Below are 15043 nucleotides of genomic sequence, written 5' to 3'. Positions count from 1 at the left end.
TGGGACAGTACACCAGTGGTAAGCCACAAGACCTGGTCAGAAGCTGTGAACACATGAGACCGGACCGGGGATACATAGAAGCCAGGAAGTTGCTGCAGGAGCACTATGGTAATGAGCTGAAGATAGCCACTACATATATCGAAAAGGCTACCAAGTGGCCACAGATCAGATCGGAGGACGGAGAGGCATTGAACGCATATGTTCTTTTCCTCATAGGATGTCGCAACACCATGGAGGATGTTGAATTCATGGAAGAGATGGACAATCCTACGACTATGAGAATCATCATCTCTAAGCTTCCTTACAGGATGAGAGAACAATGGAGAAGAACAGCCTTTGAGATAATGGAGAGACGGAAAAGTAGAGCCAGGTTTGCAGACTTAGTGAATTTCATAGACAAACAGGCTAAAATTGCTAGGGACCCATTGTTTGGAAACATCCAGGATGTCAGCCCGACCACAGATGGAAGAGTGAAAGCCAAGCCTGTTGAATCAAAGACTCTCAGGAAAGGTGGTCCCAGGGGAAGCAGCTTTGCAACTATCGTCACTCAGGCCGAGGAAGAAAGGCCCCAGAACTCATCTCCCAAAAGGAGCAGCACAGTGACATCTGCTAATGCCTTTCAGAAGCCATGCTTATTCTGCCAGAAGAATCATACATTGGATTTCTGCAGCGACATCAAAGCACAGCCACATAAGGACAGAATCGAATTCCTGAAGTACAACGGCCTATGTTTTGGATGTCTCTCTCAGGGGCACCTGAGTAGAAACTGTAAGCAAAGAACAACATGCAGAGAGTGCACTCGGAAACATCCCAGTCTGCTGCATATCCATAAAGAAGAACAAGTCTCTAAGAAGAGTGAAGAAAACAATACCGACGAGAAGGTCGTTTCAAGTGCTCTGGTGTCGCTAGAACCAGAGACTTGTGGACTCACTGGGGCCGGTGACAGTGATTGTATTCTCGCCATCGTACCAGTAAAGATCAAGTCTAAGAGGAGCGAGAAGCTTGTGGAGACTTACGCCTTCATGGATCCAGGTAGCTCAGCAACGTTCTGCACAGAATCACTCATGCGACAGCTGAACGTTAGAGGCAGAAGAACAGAAATCCTATTACGCACCATGGGTCATGAGAAGTCAATGCAAAGTTATATCCTGTCAGACCTAGAAGTGTGTGGACTTGAAGAGAAGGACTTCATAGACCTGCCTAATGTTTTCACACAGAGGGAGATTCCTGTTAGAATAGGGAACCTAGCCCTGCAGAAGGATGTGGATAGATGGCCTTACCTAGAAAAGGTGCGTCTCCCATACATTGAAGCAGAAATTGGCCTATTAATTGGAACCAATGCCTACAAAACTATGGAGCCATGGCAGGTGATAAACAGCAAGGATGACGGACCCTACGCCGTCAGGACAGCCTTTGGATGGGTAGTCAATGGACCGGTAAGGAGAGATGATGGCCACAAGTCGAACAAGGAGGAACGACAAAACGTCACAGTTAATCGCATCTCTATCGCAAGCATTGAAGAGCTGTTGATACAGCAGTTCAACGCAGACTTCTCAGAACGCAGCTGTGAGGAAAAGACAGAGATGTCACAAGAAGACCATCAGTTCATGGGTTTGATGACAAGGTCTACACAGTTCATTGATGGCCACTATCACATTGGTTTGCCACTGAGAAGACAGACCGCGAAGATGCCGAACAATCGCTGCATAGCAGAGCAACGCGCCATCAGTCTAAAGAGAAAGCTGAACAAGAACCCCGACTTTCACGAAGACTACAAAGACTTCATGAGAAACATCATAGCGAAAGGCTATGCTGTAAAGGTGCCCGAGGAACAGTTGAACAGAGACGATGGAAGGGTCTGGTACATTCCTCATCACGGGGTGTATCACCCAAAGAAGAAAAAGATCCGTGTAGTGTTTGACTGCGCCGCCTCATTCAGAGGAACTTCACTGAATGACCAGCTGCTTCAAGGTCCTGATCTTACTAATACCCTCATTGGCGTCTTGACTAGGTTTAGACAAGAGCTCCTTGCCATGATGGCAGACATAGAATCAATGTTCTACCAAGTTAGAATCCCTGATGAAGATGCTGATCTTCTGCACTTCCTTTGGTGGCCAGATGGCGACGTTAGTCAAGCGATGGTGGAATGTAGAATGGCCGTACACTTGTTCGGAGCCACATCATCTCCCAGCTGTGCAAGCTACGCTCTCAGAAAAACTGCAGAAGATGGCAAAGGCAAAGCACCATCAGAGGCTGTGGAGACAATCTTCAGAAACTTTTATGTCGACGACTGTCTGAAGTCCGTGTCAACAGAAGACGATGCCATCGCACTGTCAAGAGACCTTAGAACTCTGTGTTCGAATGGAGGATTCCATCTGACTAAGTGGATAAGCAACAGCAGAGCAGTTCTAGCTTCTATCCCAGAAAAGGAAAGAGCCACTGAAGTCAAAGATCTGGACCTGAGCCACGATGTCCTTCCTATCAAGAGAGCTCTTGGTGTACAATGGTGCATTGAGTCAGACACGTTCAACTTCAGGATAATGGTGAACGAAAGACCATCCACAAGACGAGGGATTCTCTCCGTGGTCAGTTCCATCTACGACCCTCTTGGATTCCTGGCACCACTCATTCTGCCGGTGAAGCTGATGCTACGAGAGCTGTGTAGAGACAAGAGAGGATGGGATGAAGATATCCCAGAAGGTCAAGCTCAGAGATGGCACAGATGGTTGACAGATTTGCAACAACTTTCTAGCTTCAACGTCAGTAGATGCATCAAGCCCGCGCGTTTTGGAGTTACAAAGACGGCTCAACTACATCATTTCTCGGACGCCAGTGAGGACGGCTATGGCACGGCTACTTACCTCTTGTTGACAAATCAACAGGGCCAGAAACATTGTGCCTTCCTCATGGGGAAATCCAGGGTGGCTCCGCTGAAGCAGGTCACCATCCCGAGACTGGAATTGACGGCAGCGGTTGTTGCAGTTAAAGTTAACCAGGTGATGCGGAAAGAGTTACAGCTCCCATTAGAAGAATCTGTCTTCTGGACGGATAGCACGACGGTGCTGAAGTATATAGAGAATGAGAAGATACGCTTCAAGACCTTCGTAGCAAACAGAATCTCATCCATTAGAGAAGCTACACAGCCATCTCAATGGAGGTACGTAAACACCTCATTAAACCCAGCAGATCAAGCCTCACGAGGATTGAAGGCTGAAAACTTCATGAGGAGTGAAACTTGGATACAAGGCCCAAGTTATCTGCTGGAAACAGAGAGATCATGGCCAGAAAGACCAGATATGCCAAGTCAGATTGCTGAAGACGACGTCGAAGTCAAGAGATCAGTCACAGTAAATCTCATAAATACGAAAGAGAACTTTGACACAGTGAACAAGCTTGTTAACCATTTCTCAGGATGGCACCAGTTGAGGAAAGCAGTTGCATGGTTTCTAAGGTTGAAAGAGTTGCTGCTACACCTGAGCGGTAAGAGGAAAGAGTACCGAGCCACTATCAGTCAGTCTGAAAGTAACCCTGATAAGCAGAGAATGCTTCTACAGCAGTATACGCATCATCACAAGACCACATTGGGCAAGAATTCATTGACCGTGGAGGATTTGGCCAAGGCTGAGAAGGAGATAGTTCGCTTCAGTCAAAGACAAAGATACCCAGAAGAAATCGAAGCTCTACAGCGAAATACTCCAATCAAGAAAGGTAGTCATATCTACAAGCTGGACCCTACACTGCAAGATGGAGTACTGAGGGTGGGAGGGAGACTAAACAAATCTGCTATGCCAGAGGAGGCCAAGCATCCTGCTATCCTTTCTAAGGACCTCCGGGTTGCTACCCTCATTCTTCAGCATATACACCAGAGTATTGGACACAGTGGGAGGAATCACGTGCTTGCGAAGCTAAGACAAAGATACTGGATTCCAGGAGCTAATTCCGTAATAAGAAAAATACTCTCTGAATGCATTGTTTGCAGACGGTTACACGCTAGAGCTGGGGAGCAGAAAATGGCAGACCTGCCTGAAGACCGTTTGTTACCAGACAAGCCCCCATTTACAAACGTAGTGGTGGACTATTTCGGGCCTTTCGAGGTAAAGCGAGGACGGAGCCTTGTCAAGAGATATGGTGTGCTTTTCACTTGTTTGACCATCAGAGCAGTTCATATTGAAGTGGCACACACGCTTGACACTGATTCCTGTATTAACGCCTTGCGGCGCTTTGTCTGTAGAAGAGGACAGGTGTCCATTATGCGTTCTGATAATGGCACTAATTTTGTCGGAGCGGAGAGAGAACTACGGGAAGCTATTGAAGGTTGGAATCAGCTTAAAATACAGGAAGCCATGATGCAAACAGGAATTAAGTGGATCTTCAATCCTCCGGCTGCATCCCACCACGGAGGTGTCTGGGAAAGACAGATACGCACCGTAAGAAAACTACTCAGTTCTGTACTGAAGCAGCAAGCGCTTGACGACGAGGGACTCCAAACCGTTCTGTGCGAGGTCGAAGCCATCATTAATGACCGACCGATAACTAAGACATCAGATGATCCCAATGACCTCGAAGCCCTGACTCCGAACCACCTGTTGTTGTTGAAAACACAGCCAGCCATGCCCCCGGGAGTCTTCAAAAAGGAAGATCTGTATGCCCGTCGGAAGTGGAGGCAAGTTCAGTATATGTCAGACCTTTTCTGGACCAGATGGACAAGAGAATACTTACCTCTGCTACAGGAGCGTCAAAAATGGTCCAAAATAAAGAGGAACTTCATTGTCGGAGACATTGTCTTAATTGTGGATGATTCAGCCCCTAGAAATTCTTGATTGAAGGGAAAAATAATTCAGACCATGCCAGACTCCAGAGGCGTCGTTCGTCGCATTTGTTTGCAAACCAAGAGCAGTACCCTGGAAAGACCGATCACAAAGCTCTGCCTGCTACAAGAAGCAGCGTGAAAGGTTCCCGAACGAAAAAAGTGGACACTTATATTGTAAATATGTTGAACTCATTAGTTTATGACTCTTAATGTTTGAGTAATTGATATGCTTCATGTGCCTAGTCAATTAGGGGCCGGAATGTAAGAGCCATAAAAGCTTAAGAAAATACTTTAAAATAGTGGTTAAATGGCATAATACAGTTAATTTACCTGACCGACTTATTGTATTAAGAAACCCCCTATTTTCTTGCTCCAGTAGTATAGTCCAAGACACCCCCTTCATTCTCGCCATAATGGAACAGTCCCTAAGCCACACATGGGTGCAGCCATTTTACAGTTTAAACTGCACGTGGTTGAAGGAGGCAGAAGCTGTGAGGTTTGGAGCAGTACAGTTTTTGACCGTGTTCGTTTATACGTGTTTGCTTTGTAATTCCGTTTGTTAAGTGTTATAGTAAACAGTTTAAAAGACAAAGCTACGTTTGGGAACGTTTTATTTCGACACGCGTCTACTCATTGTTAAAAACCCCACAGCTCAGCGGCTGCCTGTTTGGAAACTAAGAAGCGCCACTACAGCGGCTGTAGCTCCCATGACCGGAAAGCCCTGCAGCGGGTAGTCAAAACTGCCCAACGCATTACCGGCACCCGGCTACCGACCATAGAACATATATATCAGAAACGCTGCCTACGGAGGGCACGGACCATCATGAAAGACCCTACCCACCCCAGCCACAGTCTGTTCGCCCTCCTACCATCTGGAAGACGCTACAGATGCATTCGCACCCGTACGACCAGATTTAGGAACAGCTTCTTTCCCAGGGCTGTCATCCTACTGAACTCCACAAATAAACACTAAAGCCTGCACATCTGCCGATGCACTTTATTATGGTCATATTTATGCTAATATAGATGTACAAATGTATGTTGAAATGTTTAAGTATCCGAATCCAAATTGTACACTCTCGGGAGCCGCAAGCCTACATTTCGTTGTACTGCACTTGTGCACTAACGATGACAATAAAAGTTGATTTGATTTGATTTGATTTGATTTGATAAGGCGCTGGAAAGCCTGGGCTGCATTCTTGAGGCCGAAGGGCATCCTCAGGAACTCGAACAGGCCGAATGGGGTGATGACGGCCGTTTTGGGGATGTCCGCGGGGTGTACGGGGACTTGGTGGTAACCGCGCACCAGGTCGACCTTGGAGAAGACGGTTCGTCCGGCCAGTCGGGCCAAGAAGTCCTGGATGTGCGGCACCGGGTATCGGTCGGGGGTGGTGGCGTCGTTGAGGCGGCGGTAGTCCCCGCAAGGGCGCCAGCCTCCGCCGGGCTTGGGGGCAATGTGGAGGGGCGAGGCCCAAGGGCTGCTGGAGCGGCGGATGATGCCGAGTTGCTCCATGGTGGTGAACTTGGCCCACGCGATTTCCAGCTTGGCCGGGTTGAGTCTGCGGGCGTGGGCAGAGACCGGGGGGCCGGTGGTGGGGATATAGTGCTCCACACCGTGTTTGGCGGCTTTGGCCGAAAAGGTCGGGTTAGTGAGGGCGGGAAACTCGGCTAGTAGTGCCGAGTAGTCGTCTGTGGCTCTGGCGAGGCAGTAGGTCGTCAGGCCGGCCGAACGGGCTGGGGTGAATGCGCCAGGGATTGGGGCCATAGTGTTGATGTCGACGAGGCGGTGCCTCGGAATGTCGACAAGGAGGCCGTGGGCGCGTAGGAAGTCGGCGCCGATGAGTGGGCAGAGGACCTTGGCTGTGAGGAACTCCCAGCGGTAGCGGCGGCCTGCGAGGTCGAGCGTGACCATGCGGGTGCCGTATGTGCGGATGCCAGAGCCATTGGCTGCGGCCAGCGTGATACCCCATGCGCCGCGTTGGATTTCGAGGGTGGAGGCGGGGGTGATGCTGTGCTGGGCTCCTGTGTCGCACAGGAATCGGCGGTTGGTGCTGTCATCGGTGACGTACAGTAGGGGCCCCTTTTGCCCCGTGGCCATCGTGGGGGCCGGTGCGGGGGGGGGTTTGAAAGTGCACGGTGGCGTGCAGCGTTGGGCCCTAGTGCCAAAACGGGTGTGGTAGTAGCAGTGACCCGGAGTGGAAGGGCGGTCGGGCCTAGTGGTCCGGGGGGACCGCGTGGTCGTTGCCGTGAGGTCGGGCGCGACGTCGCGGGCGGTCTGCGCGGAGAGCAGCCGGTCGGCCTTTTCGGCTATCTCATTCAGGTCCGTGGAGCCAGACTCCACAATGAGCGGGCGGATGCTGGCGGGGAGCTGCCGAATGAAAAGCGTGCGAAAGAGGGTGCCGGGGTTTTTGTCATCCGAGAGGGACAGCATGTGGGAAAGCAGGTCTGATGATGAAGCATCACCAAGGCCTGGGAGGTCGAGGAGTTGGCAGTTGCGCTGGTAAGAGGACGCCTGAAATTTTTTAAGAAGCGCGGCCTTCAGATGTTCGCACTTGCCTTCCTCTGGTGGATCCTGCAGCGCTGCCCAAACCTTGGGGACTGTGGCGCAGGTGAGAGAGGCGACGAGGTAGTCGTACTTCGTGGCGTTGACTGTAATGCTTCTCAGCCGGAATCTGGACTCGGCTTGAACGAACCAGGCCTCGGCCAGGTTCTCCCAAAAGTCCGGTAGTTTAACCGTGACTGCGTTTGTATCCGCCATGCTAGCTTAGGATTCGCCCTGAGCGTCGGGGTCACCAGTGTTGAGATACCGCGGCAAACGTGGGAGTCGAGACCAGAGTTGATGGAACACAACTGCTTTAATTTACATCATGGCAAAAAGAGAGCTTGAAAAGCCCGCGCAACCACTTAAATACTCCCCAGACAGGAAGTGCTCCCGGCAGCCTGTCCCTGCGGGAAACAAGTTGCCGGAGGAAAGGGCCCCCGGCTGGGGGCGGCTGCTGCCGGCAGTGCGCCTGCGTAAACTGTCCGTGCCGCCGTGAGCGGATTATGTCCAATGGTGGCGTGTCGCCACATCCTTCCTATCCACTCTATCCAGACCCATCATAATTTTATACACCTCAATCAAGTCTCCCCTCAGCCTCCTCTGTTCCAAAGTAAACAACCCCAACCTATCCAATCTTTCCTCATAGCTAAAATTCTCCAGTCTTGGCAACATCCTGGTAAATCTTCTCTGTACCCTCTCCAGTGCAATCACATCTTTCCTGCAATGTAGGGACCAGAATTGTACCCAGTATTCTAGCTGTGGCCTAACTAGTGTTTTATACAGTTCAAGCATAACCTCCCTGCTCTTATATTCTATGCCTCAGTGAATCTTGGAATAGTTACAGCACAGAAGGAGGCCATTCGGCCCGTCAAGCTCATGCCAGCTCTCTGCAAGAGCACCTCAGCTAGTCCCACTCCCCCGCCCTTTCCCCGTAGCCCTGCAAATTTTTTCCCTTCAGGTACTTACCCAACTCCCTTTTGAAAGCTGTGATTGAATCTGCCTCCACGACCCTCTCAGGCAGTGCATTCCAGATCCGAACCACTCGCCGTGTAAAAAAGTTTTTCCTCATATCGTCTTTGGTTCTTCTACCAATCACCTTAAATCTGTGTCCTCTGGTTCTCGACCCTTCCGCCAATGGGAACAGTTTCTCTCTATCTACTCTGTCCAGACCCCTCATGATTTTGAACACCTCTATCAAATCTCCTCTCAATCTTCTCTGCTCCAAGGAGAACAACCCCAGCTTCTCCAGTCTATCAACGTAACTGAAGTCCCTCATCCCTGGAATCATTCTTGTAAATCTTTCCTGCACCCTCTCTAAGGCCTTCACATCCTTCCTAAAGTGCGGTGCCCAGAATTGGACACAATACTCCAATTGAGGCCAACCCAGTGTTTTATAAAGGTTCATCATAACTTCCTTGCTTTTGTACACTATGGGCTTGATTTTGCCAGGCCCAAGGGGGCGGGATTGGAGGCGTGTGAGGTGGTAAAATCGCAAAAAATGGTGGGTGTAAAATCGCAAAAAATGGTGGGTGGGCCCGATCCCGCCTCCATCCCACCTCCGAACAATTGTCCCAAATGCGGGTTTTCTGATCCCATTTCCATCCCACCTCCAAGAGGCGGGATAGGCCCTTAAGGCCCTTAACAACCAGTTAAGTGCCTCTATAATCCCATTTTCAGAGGCCTTTCTGATTTTACCACTGTGGTAAACCACTTTTATCGTTCACTATCATTACACTATAGTTATCACTGTTATATCGTTACTCTATGGTTATCACTGTTCACACTGTTGTATCACTATACGAGGTCGCCTCTTGTCACGCTGCTATACCTGGGCTGACCACTGCTGACTCCGCCCATGACTCCGCCTACCTGCCCAGGTATAAAGGTAGTCGACTGGCTGGCATTCCTCCTTGTTGTATCCGATCACCCACGAGGGTGGGCTTTGTTATTTAGCCAATAAAAGCCTATAGTTACTTTCTTAACTCGTCGCTTTTCATTGGATGAATTGATAGGTATATCAATTTTATTGGCTAAATTTTAAAATGTCGACACCTGAGCAGTCAAACGACCAGCCAAGCGACCAGCCAGACGCCCAGCTACAACAGCCACAGCAGCCGGCCTGGCTGCGAGCCCTCAGACCACCGTACCTGGATCTAGACCCACAGGCAGCAAACTCAGCCCTCGACTTCGAACACTGGCTGAGCTGCTTCGAAGCCTACCTGGGAGAATCCGGCGTGCCTCAGAAATCCATGCTAAGAGTTCTGAACGCCCAAGTGAGCCCTAAAGTATTCGCACTCATCCGGGACCTTAAAACATACGAGGACGCCATCAACCGGCTGAAAAGACAGTACCAAACCCCGGTAAATTCCATGTATGCCAGACACCTCCTGAGATCCCGCCCGCAACAGCCAGGAGAGCCCGTGGAGGAATTTTTACGGGTGCTACAAGCACTCGGCAGAGACTGTAACTTTAAAGCGGTAACGGCGGCAGAAAATACTGAAGACAATGTCTGCGATGCCTTCGTGGAAGGCCTACGGTCCGACTACTCACGGCAAAGACTACTGGAAGCAAGAGACCTCGACCTGGACAAAGCTGCAGCCCTCGCTCTCTCTCTAGAGGTGGCCCATCGGGACCTCGAGGCATACTCAAGGTACTGTAACTCGCGACCCTGGGACTTGGGACCGACCCCGACCGCGATACCCCCCACAGCAACTCCCCTGGGACCTACCTCAGCGTCGGCGTCCCGGACCCGACCGAGACCGCCACCCCCGGTACCGGCTCCGACATCGGACCCCCGCGATCGGGCCGCCGGCTGCTTCTTCTGCGGCCAGGCGAAACACCCGAGGTCGCGCTGCCCAGCCAGGAACTCTACCTGCTCTAACTGCATGAAGAAAGGCCACTTCGCTAAGGCCTGCAGAGGTGGATCATCACAGGCCAGCAGTGCTTCATGCGAGCTGTGGGGGCGGCCATCTTCCTTCAAGGCAACAGAGGCCAGCATCCCCACATGTGAGTCATGGGGGCAGCCATCATTGATACAGGCAGCCGACACCAGCAGTGCCTCATGTGAGTTATGGGGGCAGCCATCTTCTCCGCCATTTTGTCCAACCTCGTGGGAGACGCCATTTTACCCACCACGCCCGACCGCCACCGTGCCTCTAGACCCGACTACCGCCTCAACCGCAGACTACAACAACTCGCTCAGCTATACACTAGCCTCCGTCACACTGGACCAGGCCCGCCCGCATCACCTGTCCAAGTCGATGATGGACATCAAAGTAAACGGCCACGCCACGACCTGCCTGTTCGACAGCGGAAGCACGGAGAGCTTCATCCACCCAGACACGGTGAGCCACTACTCCCTCCCTGTCCTGCCAACGCGCAACCGGATCTCGATGGCATCGAGGTCACACGCCACAGACATCAGCGGCTACTGTGTTGTGACCCTGTCGGTTAAGGGTACGGAGTATAAAAATTTTAAACTCCTCGTCCTGCCCCAGCTATGCGCTGCCGTCCTACTAGGCCTAGACTTCCAATCCCACCTCCAAAGCGTCACGCTAGCATACGGCGGACCCCTCCCCCCACTCACAGTCGACAACCAGCAGATTTTAAACCGCCCACCGCGTAACACCTGCGGCCTATCCACCCTCAAGGTCCCGCCACCTTCCCTGTTCGCTAACCTCACCCCCGACTGCAAACCCGTCGCTACCAAGAGCAGGCGGTACAGCGCCGGGGACAGAGCTTTCATTAGCTCTGAGGTGCAGCGTCTCCTGAAGGAGGGCATCATCGAGGGGAGCACCAGCCCCTGGCGTGCCCAGGTCGTGGTTGTTAAGACCGGCAATAAAAACCACCTGGTCATCGACGACAGCCAGACCATAAACAGGTACACCCAGCTGGACGCATACCCCCTTCCCCGCATATCTGATATGGTCAATCAGATTGCGCAGTACCGGGTATTCTCCACCATCGACCTTAAGTCGGCCTATCACCAACTCCCTATCCGCCCTGAGGACCGCCAGTATACAGCCTTCGAGGCGAACGGCCGCCTCTACCACTTCCTTAGGGTTCCCTTCGGCGTCACCAACGGGGTTTCGGCCTTCCAAAGGGAGATGGACCGGATGGTTGACCAGAACGGGCTGCACGCCACGTTCCCCTATCTAGATAACGTCACCATCTGCGGCCGCGACCGGCAGGACCACGATGTTAATCTGGAGAGATTCCTCCGTACGGCCCAACGGCTGAACCTCACCTACAATAAGGATAAATGTGTGTTTAACACCTCGCGCCTTGCCATCCTTGGCTGTGTAGTAGAGAACGGAGTCATCGGCCCCGACCCCGAAAGAATGCGCCCCCTCATGGAGCTACCCCTCCCCCACTGTCCAAAGGCACTGAAGAGAACCCTGGGGCTCTTCGCCTACTATGCCCAATGGGTGCCCAATTATGCGGACAAAGCCAGACCCCTCATGAAGTCCACATCCTTCCCCCTTACGGAGGAAGCGTGCGCAGCCTTCTCCCTCATTAAGGGAGACATTGCCAAGGCCACTATGCACGCAGTGGACGAGTCCATCCCCTTCCAAGTCGAGAGCGATGCATCCGACTTCGCCCTAGCCGCCACCCTTAACCAGGAGGGGAGACCGGTGGCCTTCTTCTCAAGGACCCTACAGGGCCCTGAGATCCGACACTCGTCGGTCGAGAAGGAGGCCCAGGCGATTGTGGAGGCGGTACGACGCTGGAGGCACTACCTGGCAGGCAAACGATTTACCCTCCTTACCGACCAACGTTCGGTCGCTTTTATGTTTAATAACAAGCTGAGGGGCAAAATCAAGAATGACAAGATCTTGAGGTGGAGAATCGAGCTCTCCACCTACGATTATGATATCTTGTACCGGCCAGGTAAGCTGAACGAACCCCCCGATGCTCTGTCACGAATTACATGCGCCAGCGCGCAAAGTGATAGACTTCAGACCCTCCACAACGACCTCTGCCACCCCGGGGTCACCAGACTTTACCACTTCATTAAGGCCCGCAACCTGCCCTATTCCATCGAGGAGGTCAGGACCATGACCAGGAACTGCCAGACCTGTGCCGAGTGCAAACCGCACTTCTTTAGGCCGGACAGAGCAAGCCTGATCAAGGCCACCCGCCCCTTCGAGCGCCTGAGCATCGACTTTAAGGGGCCACTCCTGTCCTCTGACCGTAATGTGTACTTCCTCAACATTGTTGATGAGTACTCCCGTTTCCCCTTTGCCTTCCCCTGCCCAGACATGACCAGTACCACGGTCATTAAATGCCTGAACGACCTCTTCGCCTTGTTCGGGTTCCCAAACTATATACATAGTGACCGGGGCTCCTCCTTCATGAGCGAGGAACTCCGTCAGTTCCTACTAGCGAGAGGTATTGCTGCAAGCAGGACCACCAGCTACAACCCCCGAGGGAACGGCCAGGTAGAAAGAGAGAACGCGACGGTATGGAAGGCCATCCTCTTAGCCTTAAAGTCTAAGGGCCTCCCAACCTCCCGCTGGCAGGGAGTCCTCCCGGCAGCGCTGCATTCCACCCGGTCACTACTTTGCACTACCATCAACGCCACCCCCCATGAACGAATGTTTGCTTTCCCCAGGAAGTCGACTACGGGAACCACGCTACCAACCTGGCTGACCTCTCCGGGGCCCGTCTTGCTGCGAAAGCACGTGAGGGCCCATAAAACGGACCCCCTGGTCGAGAGGGTGGACCTCCTGCACGCCAACCCCCAGTACGCCTATGTGGCATACCCAGACGGGCGGGAGGACACAGTCTCCTTACGAGACCTCGCACCCTCGGGCACTCCGGAGACACCACCTTCACCCCCCCCCCACCACCCCCCCAATTCCAGACCAGGTAGACGGCATGCCGGAACCCCACGAGCCTTCGCCGACCACGCAGATACCAGCATTAACACCGGATAATGCAACACCGCCGCTGCGACGATCAGAAAGGCTTACGAGGCCTCCGGACAGACTGACATACCAGAACTGGTAGTACACTTCACCCCGCCGGACTCAAATCTAAACAAGGGGTGAATGTGGTAAACCACTTTTATCGTTCACTATCGTTACACTATAGTTATCACTGTTATATCGTTACTCTATGGTTATCACTGTTCACACTGTTGTATCACTATACGAGGTCGCCTCTTGTCACGCTGCTATACCTGGGCTGACCACTGCTGACTCCGCCCATGACTCCACCTACCTGCCCAGGTATAAAGGTAGTCGACTGGCTGGCATTCCTCCTTGTTGTATCCGATCACCCACGAGGGTGGGCTCTGTTATTTAGCCAATAAAAACCTATAGTTACTTTCTTAACTCGTCGCTTTTCATTGGATGAATTGATAGGTATATCAACCACTTTTCCACATTCTGCACGCCTCCTCTGGAACACGCCAGGTAATCCTGGCGGCCTCACAAGTGGATTGCTTACTAACAGCTGCAGCTCCACTATTAAAAAGGAGTTTTCAGCAATCATCATTTGCAGGTGGCAGAATTTTGTTGTCTCAGGTCTGGGGAACTTTTAGCAGGCATACCCATTGTTGTGGAAGTTTGGAGCCTGACACCCAACTCCAGTGTGACCTCCTGAGAAACCCCTCTCGCCACCTTGACTGAGCATTTCCTCCACTGAGGCATATACCAGAAGCATGGGAACCATTTATTTCCTTTCCTCTTGGACATCAGATACGGACGAAGACCAGCCGTGGCAGCAGCAGAACCCTGAACAACAGCACCACCAACAGCAGCAGCAACAACATGAGCACCAAGCTGCTGCTCACCCACCTGAAGCTGCACAGGCCAGAAGGCGCCAGCGCACAACCACATTGCTGCCTGGGATGCAAGGGACGCACTCACCTTGGCCAGATTTGCTTAGCCTGCACAATCAAACACTTTTGCCTCGCACCTTCTTATCAGACCATCGACAATATTGGCCAGGAACCTGCGGATTCCTATCACTCTGACCACCATACTGACAATTGCAAGTCGCCCTAAGCCCTCAATGTGGAATTCCCATTAGCGAAATGACACACTCCACAACTGCAACAGTTTGCCATCAGAATTTTTTATGACAATAAGCAACTATTGGCTTTTCAAAATTAAACACAACATTACACCCAAGTGACTACCCTTGTGACTACTTGTGCATTATCTTGCTCTTATGTGTGCTCCTACGTGGTGCTTCCCCAGTGGCTTCAGCAGATGTGGAGGCCCCTTGCTCACTTTCTTGCTGCTCCTGTCTCGACACCTTTGGTGGGTGTCCTCTGGGGTTGCGAACCTGTGAGGGCTCGGCAACAGCCTGCTACCCCTGCGGCTGTGCAGGTGTTGAGATGCCGATCTCATTTGGGTGGGGACTCTGGTGGTGTAAGATTCGAAATTTTCAGGAATTCAATCACACAACAAAACAGGGTTGATAAGACAGTTTATTGACCAAGAGAAAGCTTGTACAGAAAAACCTTTGATAAAAAGGATACAAAATGGCCACCGGACCTTGTGATCAGTTTCTGGGACCATTTGATTTCTGTTACTGCAAGCCAGACAGGCTTGTGGATTGAGGACAGTAAGCCCGCGAAAGCCAGTATCGGGAAACCGAAACTCAGGGAACTGAGCATACATATTAATTGGATTCTAAGTAGAAGACAGTTTCAGGTAACAGGATGGGGCCCATCAAGA

Source organism: Somniosus microcephalus, chromosome 3, assembly GCF_052327205.1.
Source record: "Somniosus microcephalus isolate GS21.2 chromosome 3, FLI_Smic_1.0, whole genome shotgun sequence".
Classification (NCBI taxonomy): Eukaryota; Metazoa; Chordata; class Chondrichthyes; order Squaliformes; family Somniosidae; genus Somniosus; species Somniosus microcephalus.
Note: the sequence above shows the minus strand (reverse complement) of the source record.